This window comes from Hyperolius riggenbachi, chromosome 9 (genome assembly GCF_040937935.1).
Source record: "Hyperolius riggenbachi isolate aHypRig1 chromosome 9, aHypRig1.pri, whole genome shotgun sequence".
Classification (NCBI taxonomy): domain Eukaryota; kingdom Metazoa; phylum Chordata; class Amphibia; order Anura; family Hyperoliidae; genus Hyperolius; species Hyperolius riggenbachi.
The window spans coordinates 239943859-239967540 of NC_090654.1; the positions used below are offsets into that span (position 1 = coordinate 239943859).

The 23682-nt window shown below is 44.3% G+C and overlaps 1 protein-coding gene across 1 annotated transcript in view; it reads left to right on the forward strand.

Moving 5' to 3' along the window:
• Window positions 1–23682, forward strand: part of KIAA0586 (KIAA0586 ortholog) — a 204864-nt gene that overhangs the window by 176252 nt on the left and 4930 nt on the right. The window lies entirely within an intron of this gene.

The window sequence follows — 23682 nt, forward strand, 5'->3', positions numbered from 1 at the left end:
CCAATGTTGACTCCTGATAGACATACAATGGAATCAATATGACTGGGTTGTCTGATGATCAGAAGTGTAGGCTAGCAACGCATCTGTGCAGAACTTGTCCCTGAACTGTCGCATGAGGTACCGAGTCACAGTCCCCGCTGGCAACAGAAATTGTGTGTGTGTGTGTATGCTAGACAGAGACCAAATTACGATTAAAACAGCTTAATTCGGCCGCCAGCCTAATTGCGTCTTACCCCACAGTCCATGGTGGCCTGGAGGGGGATAGTAATTAGAACCGCTGGGACTTGTGCAGGTGCAGGGTGAGCCGTTTTTTGGCCTTCACCCTGCGTCCAAATCTCCCAGCTCCTTAAAATGTACCAAAGATGTGCAGTTTAAAAGCTATTATACTCACCCGGGGCTTTCTCCAGCCCCATGACCACAGATGCATACCTCCCTATTTTCCTGGGTGCCTCCGTTCAGCTGTCCCGGTAATCCTGCTCAGCCGCGCCAGTCGGGCTCTTCTGTGCGGGGCGGAGGGGCCGTGCATGCGCAGAAGAGCCGACTGACAAGATGTAGCAGGATTACCGGGACTTATTACGACTAAACAGAGGCACGCGGGAAGACAGCGAGGGACGCATCTGTGCTCATGGGGCTGGACGAAGCCCCAGGCAAGTATAAAATATTTTTAACCACTGATCTCTGGTTTACTTTAATTACATGTACGAGGGGAGTGGCACCATCAAACAAATTTAAGGTGTAGTCTCTATTGAATTGGTTGTGTCCAAGTTGAAATAAAGCATGGCTGGCAAGAATCAAGTATGGCAATTAACCTGTACGTACCCCCCAAACAACCATTAGGAAGCTTGTCAAACCCCCCAAACACCCCCTCTCCTCCCCGATAAGCAGACAGGTGAATGTCCCCCAGGTAAAAATCCATATGGAGAACACCAGGAATGCTATGGACCATGGCACATGCCGTACCTGCACCCCTGTAGCTACACCTCTGGGAGGACATGCAAACTCCCAAGTAGATAGTGTCGTGTACCAGATTTGAACATAGGACCCAAGCTCTGCAGGGTGATGCTGGGTTTACACGATAAGTTTTTCTTATCTTTTTTCCATTGACTTCTATAAGAAACGAATCGGACATGTCGGAATTTTATCATCGAAGGCATCTATCGGAACGATTCTTACAACAAAACGTATCGTGTAAACCCAGCATTAGAGTGCTATCCACTACACTACTGTGTCTCCAGATGATGGCTGTTTACGAATACAGAAAAGCTCATATAACACACAACTGGAGTACTATGATCCCGAGTGACCACTCATTTATGTACTAGTAAATGGGAAAGCTTTCTAAAGGCCCATACACACGTCCGATTTTTACGAATCCGCCTGGCGGATCGCTCAAACTAAAGGTCCGTACACACGCCGGACTTTAGGCAACGACGGGTCCGTCGTTGCCTCCCGCTGGGTGGGCGTGCCAGCGACAGTCCGGCGTGTGTACGCTCTGTCGTCAGACTGATACGGCTGTTTCTGAGCGATCCGCCGGCGTGTGTACGGACCTTCAGTCTTATCACGCCAACGACAGTCTGTACACACGCCCGATTTGGCGGGCGGACGACTGAACGACGGGACGTTCAAACGACCCGTCGTTCATAAAAGTCAGACGTGTGTATGGGCCTTATTCTTTTATTCTTGTTTCTATTCTTTTATACTTTTTTCTACTTTGTTCTACATTGGTTTACGCTTTGCTTCCTCTATTCAGGCTGTTTATTTACAATAATGAATGTTTTGCTGTGTGTGTTCTTCCAAGCACAACAACTGGATGTTTACACAGAGCAGCAGAGGTGCCTCTCCTGGCAGACGGGATCTATTGACATTAGTAAATCTTATCTGGAACTGTTTGTGTGTCAAATTGAATTAGCTGCATCTCAGGAAGGAAGGATTCTCTTATGGCATTAGTTAAAGCCCCTGTCCTGTGAAGAACAGTAATAAGCCCCATCTACACCATACAATTTTTTGTCCAATTCCATTCAATCCGACATGTCCGATCGGGATTTGTTTCGATTCAATTTGCCATTGTTTTGCAATGGGAAATTGAATCGAATCCTGATGGGACATGTCGGAATTGAATCGAATCAATGAATCGAACAAAAAATTGTATGGTGTAGATAGGGCTTAAAGCCAGGCATACACGCTAGATTGAACTCTGCCGAGGCGGCGATGGGGACTCGTCTAGTGATGATGGGCAGATTCACCTTGTGACATCACATCCGCTGCTCCACCTGCCCGACAATGTTCCCCCTAATGTCATAAGTGTTTCCCCTCGGTGCGCTATACTTTACCTTTCTGTGTCAGCCGCTAGCTCCGGGCCCCATCCCCCATCCATACACGCGCCCCATTTGGTTGCGTGGGTGGGCCGCTGTGGCTACAGAGTGTAATGGGTAAGGGCTCTGCCACTGATACAGGAGACCAGAGTTCGAAGCTCGGCTCTGCCCGTTTAGTAAGTCAGCACCTATTCAGTAGGAGACCTTGGGTAAGATTCCATAACACTGCTACTGCCTATGTAGCGCGTCCTAGTGGCTGCAGCTCTGGCGCTTTGAGTCCGCCAGGAGAAAAGCGCGATATAAATGTTATTTGTCTTGTCTGTGACATCACACACTCCCACGTGTACGCTGGCAATCATGTGGGGCATGTGTATGGACTATTGACGTAGCGCGGAGCCAGTGGCGGACATGGGCAGGTAAAGTATAGTGCAGGGGGGGGAGGGGGTGTCACATTTGGGGAGACAGCGCTGTGAGTTTCGGCGTGTTGTCCACTAGTCCCGGTATCACTGGCCATTACCGCCGCGCACCTGGTCAACCACGACAGCCTGACATCTTGCGGCATGTCCGATCGATACATGCGGCCAATTTCAGCTCAAAATTAATTGCATCGTTGATCAGGCATGCTCTTAAGGCACTGATTTTTGATAATTATCGTATCGGATGATCGATTGGCCTTCAAATCAATAGATGTATGGCCACTTTTACGCTGTGTTCCCACTAGAGATGAGAATGGACATTTTTTGAACGGCTCCTATTCTATAAATACGAGCCGCTCACACTTGTCACTCTGGGACAGATCCCAGAGATCCGTTGCGGTAAACGGGCCGCACTGTGCAGTCTGCGGTAATTCTGGGGATTCGGATGCACTCCTCCATATAGGGGCTGGATAGTGTACTAGTTAAGGGCTCTGCATATGACATGGGAGATTAAGGTTTGAATCCTGGCTTAGGGTCAGTACCCATTCAGTAAGGAGTCCTTGGGCAAGACTTCCTAGCACTGCAGGGTGGCCTCTTGAGCACACCCTTAGTGGCGGCAGCTCTTGCGTTCCAGACAACCATGTATAGATAGTGCGTAAAGCTGGCCATACACTACTACTCTATTTTCACTTCGTTTTTGATTAACATTTGATCAATATAACAATCGATATCACAGCCGAGTAAAGACCAACATTGTAGATCAATGCTTCGCTCCTCCAACACTCTACAGATGTGCTCCCTTTGCATCACTTGCTCACTCACAACGCTCCAGGACTTCTCCAGAGCTGTCCCTACTGTATGGAACTCCCTCCCTCCATCAGGCTGACCCCCACCTTTATACCCACACTCCGCCTCCACTCTGTGAGCCTGTGTCTTCATCATTGCCTCTGCTCTTTGACCCGGTGTTATGGTCTGTGAGCATGTAGCCTGGGGGACCACTATTCTTATTAGAGAAGGGGGGGACCAGCAACAGCCTGGGTGGCAGTCATTTTTGACCAGGACCCCACTGTACCTAGAACCGGCCCTAGGGACAGCAATGCGAGGTGCACATTTGCCAGATGTTTAACCTGCTTCCATGCTTTGTCAGGCTGTTTTATAAATACATTCTATTTTGTAAAGGCAATATGTATTTTATAGGCCTTGTATGCAAATAATGTTAACATGCAAGTAGTCCATGTCTACCTTTAACGGAATTCAGTTCTGTTGGAGAAAAAAAATGAATTCTTCTTAGTTCATCTCTGTTATGTACAAGGATGTTAGTGGCTAACATTATTTTAGCTTGCATACTTTGTCGTTATGTGCTGATAAAACACAATCATTTGACAGTACTGTATTTCCATCAGAAACTAGCAGATAAGAGTGTCAAATTTGCTACCCGTTAATAGATTAGTGCAGGTGTTGAACATTAATAATGACTTCTGCTCTGTGCAGCAAATTACGTGTTTAGTAAGCAGGAAGTGCCTCTCACCCCCGTATCCAGGACTTCTCACAAACATTACCCCTCCTCTGAAACTCTCTCCCCGCTCTCTCACAGCCTGTCCATCTTGCTCCAATCTGGAAATCTACAAGCATATTCTCAAAACACACCTGTTCAGACAAGCCTATACTTGTCTATAATTTGCTATAGGTAGAATTGGATGTTCACCGCTTCCTCCACTAACCCATGTGTCTCCAGCCCACTGCCCTCTAGATTGTAAGCTCACTAGGGCAGGGACCTCCTCCTATTGTTTCTAATGGCCCATACTCACGGGCTACATTTGTGGCCTGTCGCTAGCACACGGGAACGTGTGCGCGACAGGTCCCTCCGCATACACACGGCGGGGGGACCTGGCGACTGATGCGAAGGAAGCTGTCGCTGATGTTCCTCCCCCCGCCGGAAGCTCAGGGTATTCCCTACTGGTTGCTGTCGCTAGTCACGCGGACTAGCGACAGTTGCAGCGGCAACTGTCGCCAGGCGATTGACTGCGCCAATCGCCTGGCAACAGCAGCGACTGGGCCATAATTCTGCTGTAATTTATCATATGAGCAGTACTGAATACATAAAGTTAGCGCAGGTCTATAGTAATACAGCTTTTGTCATTTTCTGGTATACAGGATCTTCGAACAAAAGGGTAAAGAAGCAAGGCTTACCAGATTCCAACAACCCACATTATAAGGTTGTAAACGAGTTTGATAGGTGGTCCGCAGAACTTTCAAATGGTGTCGTTTCACCAGCGATGTTGCACACCACAGATTCCTCCGGAATATAGTAGATATCCTAAGGTCGCAGAGACTCACCAAAGGGGAGTCCAGTAGGATAGTGACATGAAAAAGATGTACGGCACATCAAAGTGTAAACCGTCTTTATTACAAGTAAAATAATTTAAAAACAAGGATAAAAGAAAAACTCACATACGGGGCCCGTGCACTGGGAACCCCGAAAAGTAGCGCGCATAAAATGGTCAATAGAAGACCTCAAATAAAATGGTGCCGCCTGTCACCTTCCCGACCGGTTTCGCAATCTTGCGTCATTTGCTATAGGTAGAATTGGATGTTCACCTCTTCCTCCACTAACCCATGTGTCTCCAGCCCACTTCCCTCTAGATTGTAAGCTCACTAGGGCAGGGACCTCCTCCTAGTGTTTCTTATTCTGCTGTAATTTATCATATGAGCAGTACTGGTGATGTCCCAAACCACACATTAACTATGTATGTATTTATATTGCTAGATGTCATGATTGTACAGAGTTTTAAACGTCTCGTGTATCTAGGCTCCCCAATATCTGGTTTATAATATATACAGCGCTATGGAAGATGTTGACGCTATCCTACCTAATAAAACCTAACTGTTGCTGCGTCCAGCAGCTGTCCCTGTGTCCCATGTGCGCAGTAACGGACAGCTGGGACCAGGGAGCTGGACGGGCGAGCGGGAGCGAGCGAGGTGGGCTGGTGCAGTCGAGCGGGCGGTCGAGGTGGGCGGGTGCGGGCGCGGCGGTTGCGTGCGCGGCGTGCATGCGCACTGGCAGCGGCGGCCGGCAAAAGACCTAGAGCCCGTTTTTAAACTGGCTTGGGTCTACTAGTATAAATATAAAATATTAATAAAAAAGGGGTAATCGATACTGCAGAGAATTGTTGCTATATTTGCAAGAAGGCACAGTTTTACTTTTCTGATCCGGCTACAAATAGAACGGAATGGATCATTTTTAATAATATTACTGTATATACTAAAGTATAAGTCTAGAAATTTAGATCTGATTCACTTCATAAAAGTATAGGGGTCGTCTTATACACGAGTCATGGGCAACACTGAGCACAATAAGTAATGAGTGCACAATTAGTGACATTACCCTTTGCAGCAATGTACCCAGTGGTAAGTTATACTTTGAGGAAAGGAAACGCCAAGAAAACACAGGTCTGAAAGTCCTGGCCACAACAATTAACAAGGGAAGGGGCTGGGGGGAAATACTGGGCTGCATAAAAGGGAGTGAATAATTGCAGCGCTTGGGGGCCTGAAGGAAGTAGTGACTGCAGTTAAGTGGGGGATGGGTTTATGGCTGCAATACTGTATGCAGTGCAGTCTTTAACCCCTCTGCTTGCTGGGTAGACTTCAGTCAATAAAACAATCTCAGTTTAAGAAGGTTGAATATTGTAGTCGACTTATACACAATGTCGACTTGTATTTGAGTATATACGGTACATTAGTATTATTTAAAAAATACTTGTATAGTGCAAATGTATTTTTATGGCAATTTTTTGACAAAAATGGAATTACCTTTAATTAGAAAGTATTAAATCTATTATGAATGAAATGGCATTGCATCCTAAGACCAGGTCGCATCTGAAGGACTACCTGGCTTTAGGATGTGCTGCCATTTCCTCCCCTGTTGTCTAAAAATGTTTAAACCATTTTATGGCCAGCTGCTTCCAGGTTCACATTATGCTTGTTTGGTAATTAGTTAGAGGCTAGGGTCCCTTCCAGAAGGATGGCCTCATTGCGGTTGAAGGATCCAGTATGGAATACTTTGCATGCAAACTGTTTTTGGAAGCCAACATCCTCCATTAATGTTAAATTGGTGCATCTGTGTTGAATGCAAGATGTGTACCCTGCCTATAATAGGTGGCTGGATAGTGTAATGGTGAAGGGCTCTGTCTCTGGCACAGGAGACCTGGGTTCGAATCTCGGCTCTGCCTGTTTAGTAAGCCAGCACCTATTCAGTAGGAAACCTTCAGTAGGAAACACTGCTACTGCCTATAGAGAGCGTCCTAATGGCTGCAGCTCTGGCGCTTTGAGTCCGCCAGGAGAAAAGCGCGATATAAATGTTCTGTGTTTGTTTTTTGTATAATTGGGCTCTGCATACCTATGCTGGTAGTCATTCAGATGTAGCTTGCTTTGGGAAGCGCTGCCACCTCTCCCTGCTGTCTAATTATGAATGGAAGATCAGGCTTTTTACTATAGCCGGCAATACCTAAAATGCTTTGAGGCAACCGATACCTATGACTGCACAGTGCAATCAAAATGGCTATTCTCATGCTAACAAGTCATAACGCCGGTATCTAAACTGATTGCTCTGTGCTTCAATAACAGGAAAGCTAATGCTAGAAATGGGTATCTCGCTGTGTACTTTGAAACCATCGCCCACGCCGCTCATTCCGAACCTGCTAATGGCAGCCAGTAGAAGGCGCGGTCTAGCGACATCCTCACCTGCGGTGAAGAGAAGCTGCCATTTATACTTACCCCTACGGAGAGCGAGCCCATTACTGAATTTGGCCTCTTTATTTCTGCAGAACAGAGCTACAGAGAAATGATCAGAAATTACAGTTATTGTAACGTTAAGTGGTCTGAATGACGCAAGCAGCTGTTCCCAGCAATTTAATCTCCGGACCTCTGCAGGGCAGGAATACGGCGTCACTGATGGGGTGGAAATTAAAAACGGTAGCAAGGAAAATGGAAATGGCAATAACTAGCACAGGGAAATTTGGATATGCTATTATGGAGGCACCTCCAGGTCTGCCGATACCCCATGGTGCACTGCTCTGCTCAATAATTCATGGAAATGTCTGCCAGTAATAGATGCCAAGTATGCTTGTCATAGGCAGCAACATGGGATCAAGGAATAAAGGTCCATGTGCAAGTCATGTGACGGCTCTAGTGACATTATTATTTATTATTATTATTATTGATTTATAAAGAGCCAACATATTCCGTGGCACAGTACAAAGTAAAAAACAAACAGCAAATATAGACATTGGTACAAAATACGGAATTGGTAGACATAGTAATTACAGTGACTAATGTAACATAATTAACATGTATACTAAATTCTAAGATACAAAAGGGTGAGAGAGCCCTGCCCTTGCGAGCTTGCAATCTAAAGGAATGGGGGGGAGGGGAGAGTCAATGCCACGGACGGTTGCGGGGCCGCAGACGCGTCCTTGAACCGCCCGTGAAGAAAAAGCGATCGCACTCGATTCTCTGCATCGATTGCGCTTCAGATCAGTAGAATCTGGATTGATTGTGTAGGAGCATCTACAGTCTTTTCTTGGCAGAGAGATAGCATCAGCTTAACTGCAGGATGGCTCTTTTGATATGCTAATGAGCAGGAACAAACATTTGCCTTCAGGAAGCTAATCCCAGCAGGGGGCTATTCAAAACCTGCTTTCCCCCCAGACTGGCCGGAGCCATATAGGCAGAATAAGAAAGCATGGTTTAGGATTTTGAGCATGTTTAAGCAATACCGTTCAGGGGAGAAATGTGAAAGTTATATCATTCTGCTGGTCCAGATCTTGTGAGTATTTTTATATTAAATTGGGGCCACTGGCATAACCAGAACACAGGGGATTCCACCGTTTTTTAACCGGGCATGCAAACATGCCCAAGTTTGGTATCATATGAACTGGCCTAGTCTGAGAAATAAGAATATGTGATGGTCATGTGTGTGCGGAAAGTGTAAGCCGAGATATGGCAAATGTCATATTTGGTGGGCATAGAGCACCCCTCCAGGGAGCTCACCGCCCCTGTCCAACCCCTGGGCTGTACTTTAGGCCCCACCCAAAGGTGGGCATTGTTCAAAAGTGTTTGCAAGGGACCACTCCTTCAGTCCTCCACATTCCATCTTTACGAGCTGTCTGGTGCTAGCCAGAGGACACATGGCTAGCGGCCATCTTGATCAGCCATCTTGTCTAAACTGAAACAAAGGACACATGGCTAGCGGCCATCTTGATTGGCCATCTTGTCTGAACTGAAACAAAGGACATTTTCCAGGGGGCGTGGCTTGGGCGCGGTCCGGAGCAGACGCATGGCGCTGTAGCTCCGCTCTTTTGAGGCACTCGTTGAAGTTCCCCGGGGCTTTTCCTGCACTATTTCATTGGCTTTACCTTCCTCACCCCCGGGAGAACACTTTGGTACATGCCGGGGCGACGATCGAAGAAGGACTCAGGCAGCCAACGCTCCGTTCAAGATTACTTGCTGCGGCCTAGAGGAAAGATGGCCACTTCCCAAGATGGCGCCGGCGGGTCGAACAGAGCTCCAAAGGCGGTGAGTGATCCCAGCTTTCAGCCACCAGCCTCAGCTCAGCCCCCTCTATCCAGGCGAGACCTCGAGGAGAGCTTAGATCGCATTTACAACAAATTTGTGGGTAAGCTACAAACGGAACTCCGCCGGACGGCGGACACGCTATCTAAGGAAATTGCCGACATAGGTTCCCGTACCGATCACTTGGAGAAAAAATATGACGAACTTACTGCTGCCCATAATGCCCTTAAACAGGAGCATGAAGCCTTACAATCTACTGTCTCCTTGGTGCAATTGCAATCTGAAGACCTTGACAATAGAAATAGGCGCAATAACTTGCGTATCAGAGGCCTACCTGAAACTTACACATCACTGCTGGAAGTTGTTCCTAGTATGTTTCATGCTCTGCTCCCTGAAATCCCAATTGAACAGTTTATCTTTGACCGTATACATCGGGCTCTACGATCCATTCCCACAGCCGACAAACCTCCGCGTGATGTGGTTATGTGTTTCAAAGATTTTCTCCTCAAGGAACAGATCCTTCTACATACTCGGAATCAACCGGAGTTATCTTTTGAGGGTCACACGTACAAGATATTTCCTGATATCTCCCCCCTCACACTGGATCGTAGACGGAATATGAAACATATCACGGCCGAGTTGGTTAAAGCAAAAATTCGTTATAGATGAGGTTTCCCCTTTAAGCTGCTGGTTCCGCATAATGGCACTTTTTTGGTGGCTACCTCTCCTGCGGAGGGCCTAAAACTCCTCGGCAAGCTGGGCTTGTCACGGAACACGGTCAGATCATCCCCAGCTCGGTCAGCTTCAACCTCATCGCCTCTTTCTACGCCTAGACCAGACGTCTCTCCAACTTGGTCGCAGCAACAATCTCCTAGATCTCCACCTCAGCATCGATCTCCACGATCTCCATGAGGTTTATTTTACTGACATTAGCTCTCTTATCTTTCCTTTTTCCTTTTTTCTTTGTTAAAATAATCTTCAGTTTTTCGGAAAAGTGTGGCTGCCTTGTTCCTGAATTATTTTCGTTTTGCATTTGCACAGATATCGCTCGATATATGCACTATACTACTCCCATCTGTTCTATTTATCATTTTTAAGATATGCAGTACATGTGCCGTTCTGACCCTACCTAGTATTATGACCCCCCCCCCTCAGCTTGGAATACGTTTTTGTGGTTATATCTTCTGATTTTATTCCATGCAGAGTTTTTCTGGGCACTGCAGGGTGAGTTGGAGTTGCAGATTCTGCCCAGATGTGTTGGTAATCCCCTATATATAACTCACTTACATAATATACTGTTTGTTTATGTTTATATTGTATTGATCGTCAATTTTGCACAGAAGTCAGGCCTAGAGGTATTGGTCAGCCAGTTGATCTTATTCCTTTACTTCAGCTATAATGTCCCCTGAATTTCAGATTATCAGTCATAATGTGAAGGGTTTCAATGAGCCTGTTAAACGAAGGAAGGCATTCCAGCAATATAAGCGTTTGGGGGCACGCATCATTTTTTTACAAGAAACACATTTTAAGACTGGTAAAGTACCCCTATACTTTGACAGATCTTTCAAACGTGTATATACTACTACTTTTGATAAGAAAGCTAGAGGAGTCGCCATACTTTTACATAATAGTCTCTCTTTTGACTTAATCTCTTCCTATGAGGATCCAGAAATTAGGGTCCTCATATTGAGGGGTGTTCTCGAGGGAAAATAACTATCTCTGATAAACTGTTATGCCCCCAACACTTCTCAATCTAGCTTCATTCGGAGGCTCTCTCCCATCCTAGACAAATATTATTCGCCTCATATTATTCTGACAGGCGACTTTAATTCAGTTGCTAATCCGGCTCTAGATCGTACCACCTTATCACCATTTGCGAGATGCTTCCCTAAAAACGTTTCTTCCCTTTTGATTCGAAATCAATTAATAGACATATGGCGGGCTTGTAACATTGGATGCAAGGAATATACTTTTTTCTCTCACCCACGTCAGTCATATGCTAGACTCGACTACATCTTTTTAACACCTGTTCTTGCCGCCAATGTTCAAGCCTCCAATATTGTCAGTTGTGTATGGTCAGACCATCATATAGTATCTGTGGCATTACTTGGTATAGGACTCCCATATAATCCTAAATTTTGGCGTCTAAATGATAGTTTGATTGCAGATCAGGATAGTAGATTTGAGATAGCCTCCGGCCTAGAGGATTATTTCCTCCTTAATAACTCACTTGATCACTCCCCCTCTCTTCGCTGGGTAGCTCATAAACCTGTTATTCGAGGTCTGTTCATTAAAAAAGCTATTAATAACAAAAAACAAAAGTCAGAGCAGATTTTAAATTTGACCCGTGAGATAGATTCCTTATACAAGAGACATTTCCAGAATTTGGATCAGGCTACCTCTCAATTGATCTCTGCCAAGCGACTGGAGCTTGACTCTATACTTTCTCAATCCCATCTCAAAGCAATCAAATTTTCTAAAGCTCGCTTCCTCCTATATGGTAATAATCCTTCTACGCAATTTGCCAGGAAACTAACTAACTTTTATAAGCCCCCCCATACATTCAGATTACGGAACTCCCAGGGTAAGCTGGAATGCCTTCCTTCTCAGGTTATTAAGCTATTAGAAACCTATTACACTAACCTTTTTGATTGCCCATCTGGTGTGGATGGGATAGCCATGGAGGCCTGGCTTACTGATTTGAGGTTGCCATTCCTCGACCCTGAGCAGTTGGAGGCCTTAAATGCCCCGATTTCTGAGGCAGAGGTACGTTTGGCAATAAAATCTTTGAGGCCTTCGACTGCCCCAGGCCCGGATGGATTTTCTTCTCAGTATTTTAAGAAATTCGCAGACTTCCTTGTACCCCCACTTACCTCCCTATATAATTCCATACTACAAGGGGCGGCCTTTCCACCTGAAATGTTATCTGCTAACCTTACACTTATCCCCAAGCCTGGGGCAGATCATTTTTCTCCTGTAGGCTTTCGCCCAATCTCAGTCCTCAATAATGATGTAAAATTATTTGCTAAGATCCTGGCCTCCAGGCTCTCCCACTCCATCGGAGGCTTAGTTAAAGGCAATCAAACTGGTTTTATCCCTGGAAGACAGGGCTACGACAATGTCAGACTGGCAATCAATCTATTACAGGATGCAGAAATTAAAAAAACAGGTTTTCTGATGTTGGGCTTAGACATAAGTAAAGCCTTCGATTCTGTGAATTGGAATTATCTGTTAGCTTCTATGAAGTCATTTGGTATTACAGGAGCCTTTTCTACAGCAGTCTCTGCCCTATATTCTGCACCCACTACATCTATCCGCATCCCTGGAGCGGTATCAGACCCCATTCTCCTAAAAAGAGGCACTAGGCAGGGGTGCCCCTTGTCCCCCCTGCTTTTTGCCTTAGCAATGGAACCTTTGGCGGCAGCCATACGACAGCACCCTGACATACACGGCTATGGGGATGGCCAGCATAAAATTGCGCTCTATGCGGATGATGCTTTGTTATTTCTTTCTAGGCTGGTCATCACCTTACCCAATTTGTTCAGGCTGCTGTCCCAATTTGCAAGTTTATTATAATTGGGATGATGTCTTTTTTTGTAGGAGAAAGACTGAAAAAACCTTTTGTCCTTTTTGATGTGATCCACCTCACTTCAAAACAACTCACTTTATTTGTAGAAAGGACTATGGTATAAACATAAAGCACAAAATCTTGTAGGTCTTGTGGTACAAAAATATCCAAAATCTTTATTGACACAGTTACAAAATTCTTAAAAAGGAGGTCTCTGCAGGATGCTCCTCATTTGCATGAATAATCACAGGAAATTTCAGTAATTTGTAAAAAAGGCTTTCAGCAAGAAATCAATTGGCAACGACACGCTCGTTTCGGGCATATAATGCCCTTCATCAGGCCACTGTATAAGCACTTTCTATATATCCTGTAGGCAATACATGGCAGGAGCAAAGGGTATGACAGAAACTAGGTCTGACCAAGCAGACACATATTACACAATCCTGATGGCAGGTGTAAAGATCACCAAGCAGCTATAGACAGGAGTGCACTCCTGTCTATAGCTGCTTGGTGATCTTTACACCTGCCATCAGGATTGTGTAATATGTGTCTGCTTGGTCAGACCTAGTTTCTGTCATACCCTTTGCTCCTGCCATGTATTGCCTACAGGATATATAGAAAGTGCTTATACAGTGGCCTGATGAAGGGCATTATATGCCCGAAACGAGCGTGTCGTTGCCAATTGATTTCTTGCTGAAAGCCTTTTTTACAAATTACTGAAATTTCCTGTGATTATTCATGCAAATGAGGAGCATCCTGCAGAGACCTCCTTTTTAAGAATTTTGTAACTGTGTCAATAAAGATTTTGGATATTTTTGTACCACAAGACCTACAAGATTTTGTGCTTTATGTTTATACCATAGTCCTTTCTACAAATAAACCAATTTGCAAGTTTCTCAGGACTTACTATTAATTCATCTAAGTCTGTTGCTATGCCTGTGAACCTGCCCCCCCATGCTATCAAGTTATTAGAGGCTAATTTTGATTTCACTTGGCAGAAGAAAAAATTTAAGTATCTGGGTATTTACCTGACTCCCTTATTTCATCACCTATTTGAGGTCAATTATCCCCCTCTATTCCAACAGATTCGAGCCATAATTAAAAGTTGGGCCCCCTTTAAAACCTCTTGGTTAGGCCGTGTCATTGCCTGTAAGATGATATTATTACCTAAATTATTATATGCTTTCCGTATGTTACCAATCTCTCTACATAAAAGTGCTTTAGTACCTATTCAATCCCTTCTCAATAGATATATCTGGGATAATAAACCACCGCGAGTAAGGGCTATGGTTCTATATAAGCATTGTAGTCAAGGTGGTATAGGACTCCCATCCCTTTGGCACTACCATTTGGCTGCACGCCTAGGCCACATTTTAGATTGGGGCCTTATCTCGGCTCTTCCTCCCTGGTGGGAATTTGAGTTTCAAGCAATCCAACCGTACCATCCCAAATATCTCATTTTTAATTTTTCCCCTGATATGCTTCGAGAACTCTTTAAACAAAATAAAGTGGTGGCCCACTTACTACAATTTTGGTCAAAGACACTTTCTAAATTTGCCCTAATAAGAACCCCCTCCCCAAAATTATCATTTCTCAGTAATACCCGGTTCAAACCAGCACTCTCTAACCCTAGTGCTTTTGCTTGGTGGATTAACCAGGGTCTGGTTACTGCCAACAAATTTTGGCAGGGGGGCAGGTTCATATCATTTCAGCAGTTCCGCTTTGGCAGGGAAGCCCCCTGGGGGGAAGCATACCACTACCTTCAAATTCGTCATTTCTTACAGTCCCAAATTCCTAATTATGTTTTGACCGAGCCCTATACATTTGAAAACATGTATGATAAAGGGGTTAGACAACCAGGTACCATTTCCTTCCTTTACCAGTTGCTCCTATCTAACCCATCTACTGGTCCAATGTCTTATCAAAGAGCATGGGAGCAAGACCTGCAGACACAAATTGATACCTCCCAGTGGACTATCTGCTGGACTAACATAGCCTCCGTCACAAGATCAGCTATATTGAAAGATACGGCAGTTAAACTTATGTTGAGATGGTATTATACACCTGCCCGCCTCCACCGGATATACCCAGAATGTTCTCCTCATTGTTTCAGGGGATGTAGGACAATAGGCACCCTCACACATATATTTTGGAGTTGTCCTACTGCAGTAAATTTCTGGAATGATTGGCAACAATTATTTTTTGATGTCTCAGGGGTTCGCCCCAATCTTTTGGAAACTATGTGCCTATTATATGGCCAAAATCCATCAATTCCCAAGCAATTCATAAAACTTTACCACTATATGTTGTTGGCAGGTCATTGGTCCATTGCTCTTCAATGGAAAACCCCGAGATTAAGTTTGCAGATAGTAAAGGACAGACTAGATATTATCATGTTAACAGATAGACTTTATTACATGAGCATTGAGAATTCAGATAAGTTCCGTAGCATATGGGGCACCTGGATGGAATTTAGGAGGCTGCATATATCATAACCCTTCCACGTTTTTCCTTGTTTTCTTCTTTCAGATGGACATTTGATATCATATTATGAGTACATTTATCAATGTATAACCCTTACCCTAGGCCTAAGATTGTCATGCTCTCCTATGTTTGATTTCTGTGACATCTTGTTGTGTTGGTTCCGGTGAAATGTTCGTTCACCGAATATTTTGTATTTGACATGATCAATAAACCCGTTGAATAATAAAAGGACATTTTCCATTTTGCTTGGACTTTGAACTTTGCTGAAACTGAACAAAAGGAACTCTACAAGTTTTCCCAGAACTGACATATTTCCACAAACCCTAAGTATTTTCTCCTTTTTTTATTTCATACTGGCTATTACTGTTTTAATAATTGTTGATTTTAATAATTGTCTGTATATATTAATTATATTGCCGTGAATAAAAGACTTTATCAAAGTCATTCACTGTTCCACTACCCTGCTTTTCAGCCATACACAGAAACTGATCCCAGGTCTCTGGAGAGACGCTACTACTATTGTTGATATCTAGACAGAATAGAGTGTGTTTAACCGTTTTATTCGCAGGAGTAGTCAGTCAGTCGGGTCCACTGGCCCATACCAGTGGTGGTGGCAGTTATACCCTGAAATAGTGTGTAAGTTGTATTTCCGTAACCCAACAGGCTCCCTTCTGGTTTGTCTGCGGCCAGTTCCCAACGGTTCCTACGCATTGACTGCGACAAGAGTTCGCACGATCCGTGCGCTGGCACAGTTTGGAAGGCATTTCGCGTTCCGACCACTAGGGCACCTGTGAGAGTCAAGAATAAAGGTGGCCATACATCTAGTGACTTGGTGGCCAATCAACCATCTGATTCGATAATCATTATTGAATTGGATAAAATCTGTGTCACCAAGTGCATGCCCAGTCGATGAGGCGACCAATTTCAGGCTAAGCATGTCGGGCAGCCGGGTGCATGGCGGTAATGGCGAGCAATATTGGGGGGAGCCACGAATGTGACAAAACCCCCGGGGCTGTCCCTCCTAATGTTCATTGCACCCCCAGTGGCCATTGCACTATACATTACCTGTCAGTCCTCTGTCCAAGCATGCATACACGTGGGTGTGTGTGTCACGTTACTCCGGAAACCACATGGGGCACTTGTATGGCCGGAGCCCAGAACCAGCAGCAGACACAGACAGGTAATGTATACTGCACTGGGCACCGGGGGGGCACATTAAACATTGGGGGGACATCGTTGGGTCGGCGAGGTGGCGGATGGGGTGTCACAAGGCCGATTCTGGATTGATTTTAGCATGAAATTGAGTGTGCGGGTAGCCAGCAGATCTCTGTCGAATCAGATTCGATCAGAGAGAGATTTCTCTCTTGGTCGAATATGCCCATCATCACTAGATGTATGGCTACATTAAATCTATTCATAGGTGGATCAACAGTGGCCCGAGTACACAAACAATTAAATCTCGCTATCAGAAAATCCATGGACTGAGAAGTGATCAATTACCCGCATTGCAGCATTGAATCTTGATCAGATTTCTGCCAAAATCTAATCATAAAATCGACAAGTGTTCCTGCGCCAGTTTTATTTTTTACCCTCTGCTAGATGCAGTACAGAAGAGTGTGGATGTCCTTTGTCCTCATACACACATTCGAGAAAACTGGGCAAAGACAATCGTTCTGGAAGATCTCGCCTGAAAATCGAGATTGTGTACCGCTGCCCGACAACGTTGTTTATTGATCTTGCACATCAGATCACTAGAAAAGAACAAGCGATTACAGGGACCTAATTGCCAGCATCAGTGAGATGCCTGTGTCACTTCTGAAGTAACACAGCCACGCATTACTTCCTGTTTGCTTACAAATAGTACGCTAATAGAATATCTCGTGATAGAAGATCTAGTAAAATTACACCTACACACATTAGGGACTGAAATTTGTTTATAATGCATGTCAAGAGGGTATATTACTGTGTAATGATGTGCTTGCAATTAGTGAAGTTGGGGGTCGGCTTATACTCTAGTATATAAGCGTATACTAATCCTGGTGCGACCATGGTCTAGGAGCGTCTTGTGGAGCTTCTCCCCCCAATAATTGTGTCCTCCTGTGCCTCCATGTGTCCCCTTCTGTCCCCAGTGTTTCCCTTTCTGTCCCTGTTTGTCCTCCACCCCAGTGTGTCTCCCGCGCCCCCAATGTATCCTCCTCTACCTATGTGTATAATTATCAGAATCGGCAGCTTGACTCCCCTAATCCATGGCTCCCGTAGCGACCACAGACCTCTCCTCCCCTTCACTGCGCCTCTAGCGCCAGTTTCTGCTGATCGCGACATCGTATTGGCTGATCTCGGTTTGCATCGGCAGGCGTTGGTAAGTCAGGGACTCTCTGTATTTGGAATATAAGATGCAGGAACTTTTTCTTCCCATTTTTGAGTGAGTAAAAGTGCATCTTATAATACCAAAAAAATAGAGTATTTTTTATCTAAATATAAAGTAGATTATTAGTGCCAGACAGTCTCCAGTCAGTTTTCAGCATGAGTTGTCTGACAGTGCCACACTGCTGTCAGTTGTTTTTCTGCATGTGAAACTAGCCCATTGATTAACATTGGTTCTCAGTTGTCCTATGCAGAAAATGCACAGAAAAACTTACGAGTGGAGACATGCCCTAAGGCCTGGTGCACACCAAAAACCGCTAGCAGATCCGCAAAACGCTAGCGGTTTTTGAACCGTATTTTCTTATTATTATGATGAAGCGTTTTGCTAGCGTTTTGCAGTTTTGTGTAGCAGATTACATATATTGTTAAAGTAAAGCTGTTACTGAACAGCTACTGTAACAAAAACGCCTGGAAAGCCGCTCTGATCTGGCGTTTTATTAAGCGTTTTGCGTTTTTCCTCTACTTAACATTGGAGCCAGAAACGCCTCCGAAATCCAAAAAATGCTGCAGCCCGGGAGTATGCGTTTCTGCAAAACGCCTACCGCTCTGGTGTGCACCAGTCCATTGAAATACATTACCCAAGCGTTTCCACATCCGCAAGTGGATCTAAAAACGCTACCAAAACCGCTCGGTGTGCACTAGGCCTCAAATATAATTTTATAGGCCAAAAAAGACAACAATGTTGAGGACGACAGATGCACGTCCTCTCCTGATTTTTTCTGACTTTGGTATAAATAAATACCTTCTGATAAGATAACAAAAATTTGACAAATTTTTATTTATAACCGTAATTAAAACCTTTTTCCATACCCTCATTTATGTAGTGCTGCTTTATGTGTTAATCTTCTATAACCTGTTACCAATAACCATAAACAGATCTGTGCCGTGGACACGAGTCAAAAAATAATAGCAGCCAACTTGGAGAAAGCAGTAAACAAAGCTGATTAGGACATGGAGTATGAGCCGTGTACGCCGTTATGTGCGGCCGCTGCCTTATTTGGTAGTGATGAATGTGGCTTCACGTGCTGCAGTTAGCATGCGTTGCTTCTCTCCCCTTTCGCTAGAACACAAAAGCTTTTAAAGCTGCTATAAAATGATTTTCTTTTTATTGGATCCTCAGCAGAGCACACACCAGCCATAATTATAAACACGGCAGGAAATCGTCCACAATCTGAAATTCTCATGTTTCTTGGCAACCTGAGCTGGATTTGTATGTGGATGGAGCATAAGAGGGTCTGCCCCCCCCCCCCCCCCCCCTCTCCCCAACACATACCCTCACTGCTTACACTGCAGCGGTGAGAAGCAGTCTGTCTGGCATTGGAGTCCGTGTCTGCGATCCTAGCCAGACACTTGAGGACCTGGTCCTCTGTATAGTCTCATTATCACCTGCAGAGTGGCTGCTTGGTCAGTGTATGGGGAGAACCACGGAACTCCAGCTCTGTGCAGACAATGGACCTTGATTGCTGTAGTAAAATGACTTGAGATTTGCAGTAACCCTTTCTTTGTTGCTGCAGTCAAATTAGCTAAGTGTGTTTCTTATTTTAATTGCTTGCGCGGCATATCGGATCATGCTGTGGTGTGCTGCAGGCTCACTGGCAGCAGCTGCTACCGGATTCAATAGGTAGTTACAGTCACCGAATACCTACGCTGATCGGCCAAAACAATAAAACAACCTGTGGAATATTGTATAGACGCCCGCATGAAAACAGCTTTGCGCCACAGAGGCGTGAACTCCACAAGAGCTATAATGCTGGGCATACACGGCTCGTTTTTGAGCCATTAAGATGGCTCGATAGATAATTTCTGACATGTCCGATCTCTCGCTTGATCATTTTGCCGCTCGTTTCCTGATTGCAATGAATGGAAAAAGATAAGAAAAACGAGCGGAAGATAAGAGAATTGACTGTGGAATTGAGCGGCGAAACGATCGAATTGGAGAATCAAACAGCAAAAACGAGCCGTGTATCCCCAGCATCAAGGTGTGTTGTATCTGGCACCAAGGCGATAGCTGCAGGTCGCACTTGTGGCCGCCACACAACATTAGGTTAAGACTTCAACTAATCTAAGTCCGAGAGGTACAGACTAACCAGCAAGCTCATGGTGAACCAAAACTCATTGTAGTGTGTGAGGGGCTACAATGGTCCTAAAAGCCTCCTTACTAAAATACCAAGGAAAACAAGTTTGCTTTCTTAAAACAGAAAGAATTTGCGATAATTCAGGTTGGAGTGAGCTTGAGATGTCTCCCAAGGCATCACTGCTGAATATATGCAAATTAACCATTGTACCCTTAGGAGCTAAACACACCTCCAGAACCGCTGGAATGCAATGTGTCAGCTTGTTAATTTGTACAGAGCCATAATAATCCAGCATGCATACCGACTGTTTCGGATTGTTTGAATCCTCATCAGTGCATGGCATGGATTAATTTGGCTCTATGCAGTAGGGCTTGTAACACCGAGAGGTACAGACTACCCAGCAAGCTCATGGTGAACCAGAACTCATTGGAGTGTGTAAGGGGCTACAATGGTCCTAAAAGCCCCCTTACTCAAATACCAAGGAAAACATTTTAGTAAGATATTTTAGTAAGGGGGCTTTTAGGACCATTGTAGCCCCTTACACACCCCAATGAGTTCTGGTTCACCATGAGCTTGCTGGTTAGTCTGTACCTCTCTGTGTTACAAGCCCTACTCCATAGAGCCAAATTAATCTATGCCATGCACTGATGAGGATCAAACAATCCGAAACAGTCTGTATGCATGTTGGATTATTATGGCTCTGTACAAATTAACAAGCTGACACATCATTGCATTCCAGCGGTTCTGGAGGTGTGTTTAGCTTCTAGGGCAGGCATGGGCAAACTTGGCCCTCCAGCTGTTGAGGAACTACAAGTCCCACAATGCATTGCAGAAGTTTGACAGCCACAGTCATGACTCATAAAGGCAAATGCATTGTGGGATTTGTAGTTCCTTAACAGCTGGAGGGCCAAGTTTGCCCATGCCTGTTCTAGGGGCAACAATGGTTGATTTGCATATATTCAGCAGTGATGCACTGGGAGACATCTCAAGCTCACTCCAACCTGAATTATCGCAAATTCTTTCTGTTTTAAGAAAGCAAACTCTTGTTAATCTAAATCCAGACTGCACAGAGATCAGATAGACTCACTCAACCATACATTTCATTACCATTTTATTTTGTACTGTTGCATACAGTATATGTCTGTATATAAACCATGGAGGCTGCCTTATTTATTTCCTTTTATACAAGATCAGTTGCCTGGCAGTCCTGCTGGTCTATTAGGACGCAGTAGTGTCTGAATATTGCCAGAAACCAGCATGCAGCTAATCTTGTCAGATCTGACAATAATGTCAGAAACATCTGATCTGCTGCATACTTGTTCAGGGTTTATGGGTAAAAGTATTAGAGGTAGAGGATTAGCAGAACAGGCAACTGGTATCGCTTAAAAGGAAATAAATATGGCAGCCTCCATATCCCTCTTGCTTCAGTTGTCCTTTAAGCTGAATCTCTGAATACGCTAAATTTAGAAACTGAGGAACCTCGTCTGCCTGAAGTGCTACATTGTAAACATTCCTGTCTGGATGTGACAGTGAGTGATAGATATTAGTTAAACTGATACACTTTTGCAGTTGCAAAATAAATGAAAGCCTCCTAAATAGGTAATTCAACCCGGTTAAAAATTGAATCATATTTATTTAACCCCATATAATCCCACTAGAAAATGAAAAACTAGGGGGGTCTGGGTCTGTGGGTATGTAGGGTGTTATACGTTACCTGGCAGCCGGCGGCAATACAGGTGCTCTTCACTCCCCTTCAGCCTGCAAGTGCTATGCAGCCAGCCAATCACTATGCGGCTTTGTTCCATGTCTTTTGTCAAGGATAAAAGTTGCATAGAGATTAGCTGGCTGCATAGCACTTGTACACTGAAAAGGACCTGTACAGGGAGTGCAGAATTATTAGGCAAGTTGTATTTTTGAGGAATAATTTTATTATTGAACAACCATGTTCTTAATGAACCCAAAAAACTCATTAATATCAAAGCTGAATATTTTTGAAAGTAGTTTTTAGTTTGTTTTTAGTTTTAGCTATTTTAGGGGGATATCTGTGTGTGCAGGTGACTATTACTGTGCATAATTATTAGGCAACTTAACAAAAAACAAATATATACCCATTTCAATTATTTATTTTTACCAGTGAAACCAATATAACATCTCAACATTCACAAATATACATTTCTGACATTCAAAAACAAAACAAAAACAAATCAGTGACCAATATAGCCACCTTTCTCCATGAATTCTGTCAGTGTTTTGATCTGTTCACCATCAACATTGCGTGCAGCAGCAACCACGGCCTCCCAGACACTGTTTAGAGAGGTGTACTGTTTTACCTCCTTGTAAATCTCACATTTTATGATGGACCACAGGTTCTCAATGGGGTTCAGATCAGGTGAACAAGGAGGCCATGTCATTAGTTTTTCTTCTTTTATACCCTTTCTTGCCAGCCACGCGGTGGAGTACTTGGACGCGTGTGATGGAGCATTGTCCTGCATGAAAATCATGTTTTTCTTGAAAGATGCAGACTTCTTCCTGTACCACTGCTTGAAAAAGGTGTCTTCCAGAAACTGGCAGTAGGACTGGGAGTTGAGCTTGACTCCATCCTCAACCCGAAAAGACCCCACAAGCTCATCTTTGATGATACCAGCCCAAACCAGTACTCCACCTCCACCTTGCTGGCGTCTGAGTCGGACTGGAGCTCTCTACCCTTTACCAATCCAGCCACGGTCCCATCCATCTGGCCCATCAAGACTCACTCTCATTTCATCAGTCCATAAAACCTTAGAAAAATCAGTCTTGAGATATTTCTTGGCCCAGTCTTGACGTTTCAGCTTGTGTGTCTTGTTCAGTGATGGTCGTCTTTCAGCCTTTTTTTTACCTTGGCCATGTCTCTGAGTATTGCACACCTTGTGCTTTTGGGCACTCCAGTGATGTTGCAGCTCTGAAATATGGCCAAACTGGTGGCAAGTGGCATCTTGGCAGCTGCACGCTTGACTTTTCTCAGTTCATGGGCAGTTATTTTGCGCCTTGGTTTTTCCACACGCTTCTTGCGACCCTGTTGACTATTTTGAATGAAACGCTTGATTGTTCGATGATCACGCTTCAGAAGCTTTGCAATTTTAAGAGTGCTGCATCCCTCTGCAAGATATCTCACTATTTTTGACTTTTCTGAGCCTGTCAAGTCCTTCTTTTGACCCATTTTGCCAAAGGAAAGGAAGTTGCCTAATAATTATGCACACCTGATATAGGGTGTTGATATCATTAGACCACAACCCTACTCATTACAGAGATGCACATCACCTAATATGCCTAATTGGTAGTAGGCTTTCGAGCCTATACAGCTTGGAGTAAGACAGCATGCACTCCCTGTATTGCCACCGAGAGCAGGTAACGTTAAAGAGAAACTCCGACCAAGAATTGAACTTTATCCCAATCAGTAGCTGATACCCCCTTTTACATGAGAAATCTATTCCTTTTCCCAAACAGACCATCAGGGGGCGTTGTATGACTGATATTGTGGTGAAACCCCTCCCACAACAAACTCTTGAGTACATACCCCTGGCAGTTTCCAGTCTGTGAACCTTGCTGCATTGTGGGAAATAGCGGTTTACAGCTGTTTCCAACTGCCAGAAAAACATGCAGCAGCTACATCACCTGCCAACAGTAAAAATGTCACCATGTAATGTCAGAATGTAAATCAGGGATTTAAAAGATTTTACAATGGGCAAACACTGACTAAATCATTTATACATAATTATTATAAAAATGAAGCACTTTTTTTATTACATTATTTTCACTGGAGTTCCTCTTTAAATGCTCTGCTGCTGCTCTGCAAA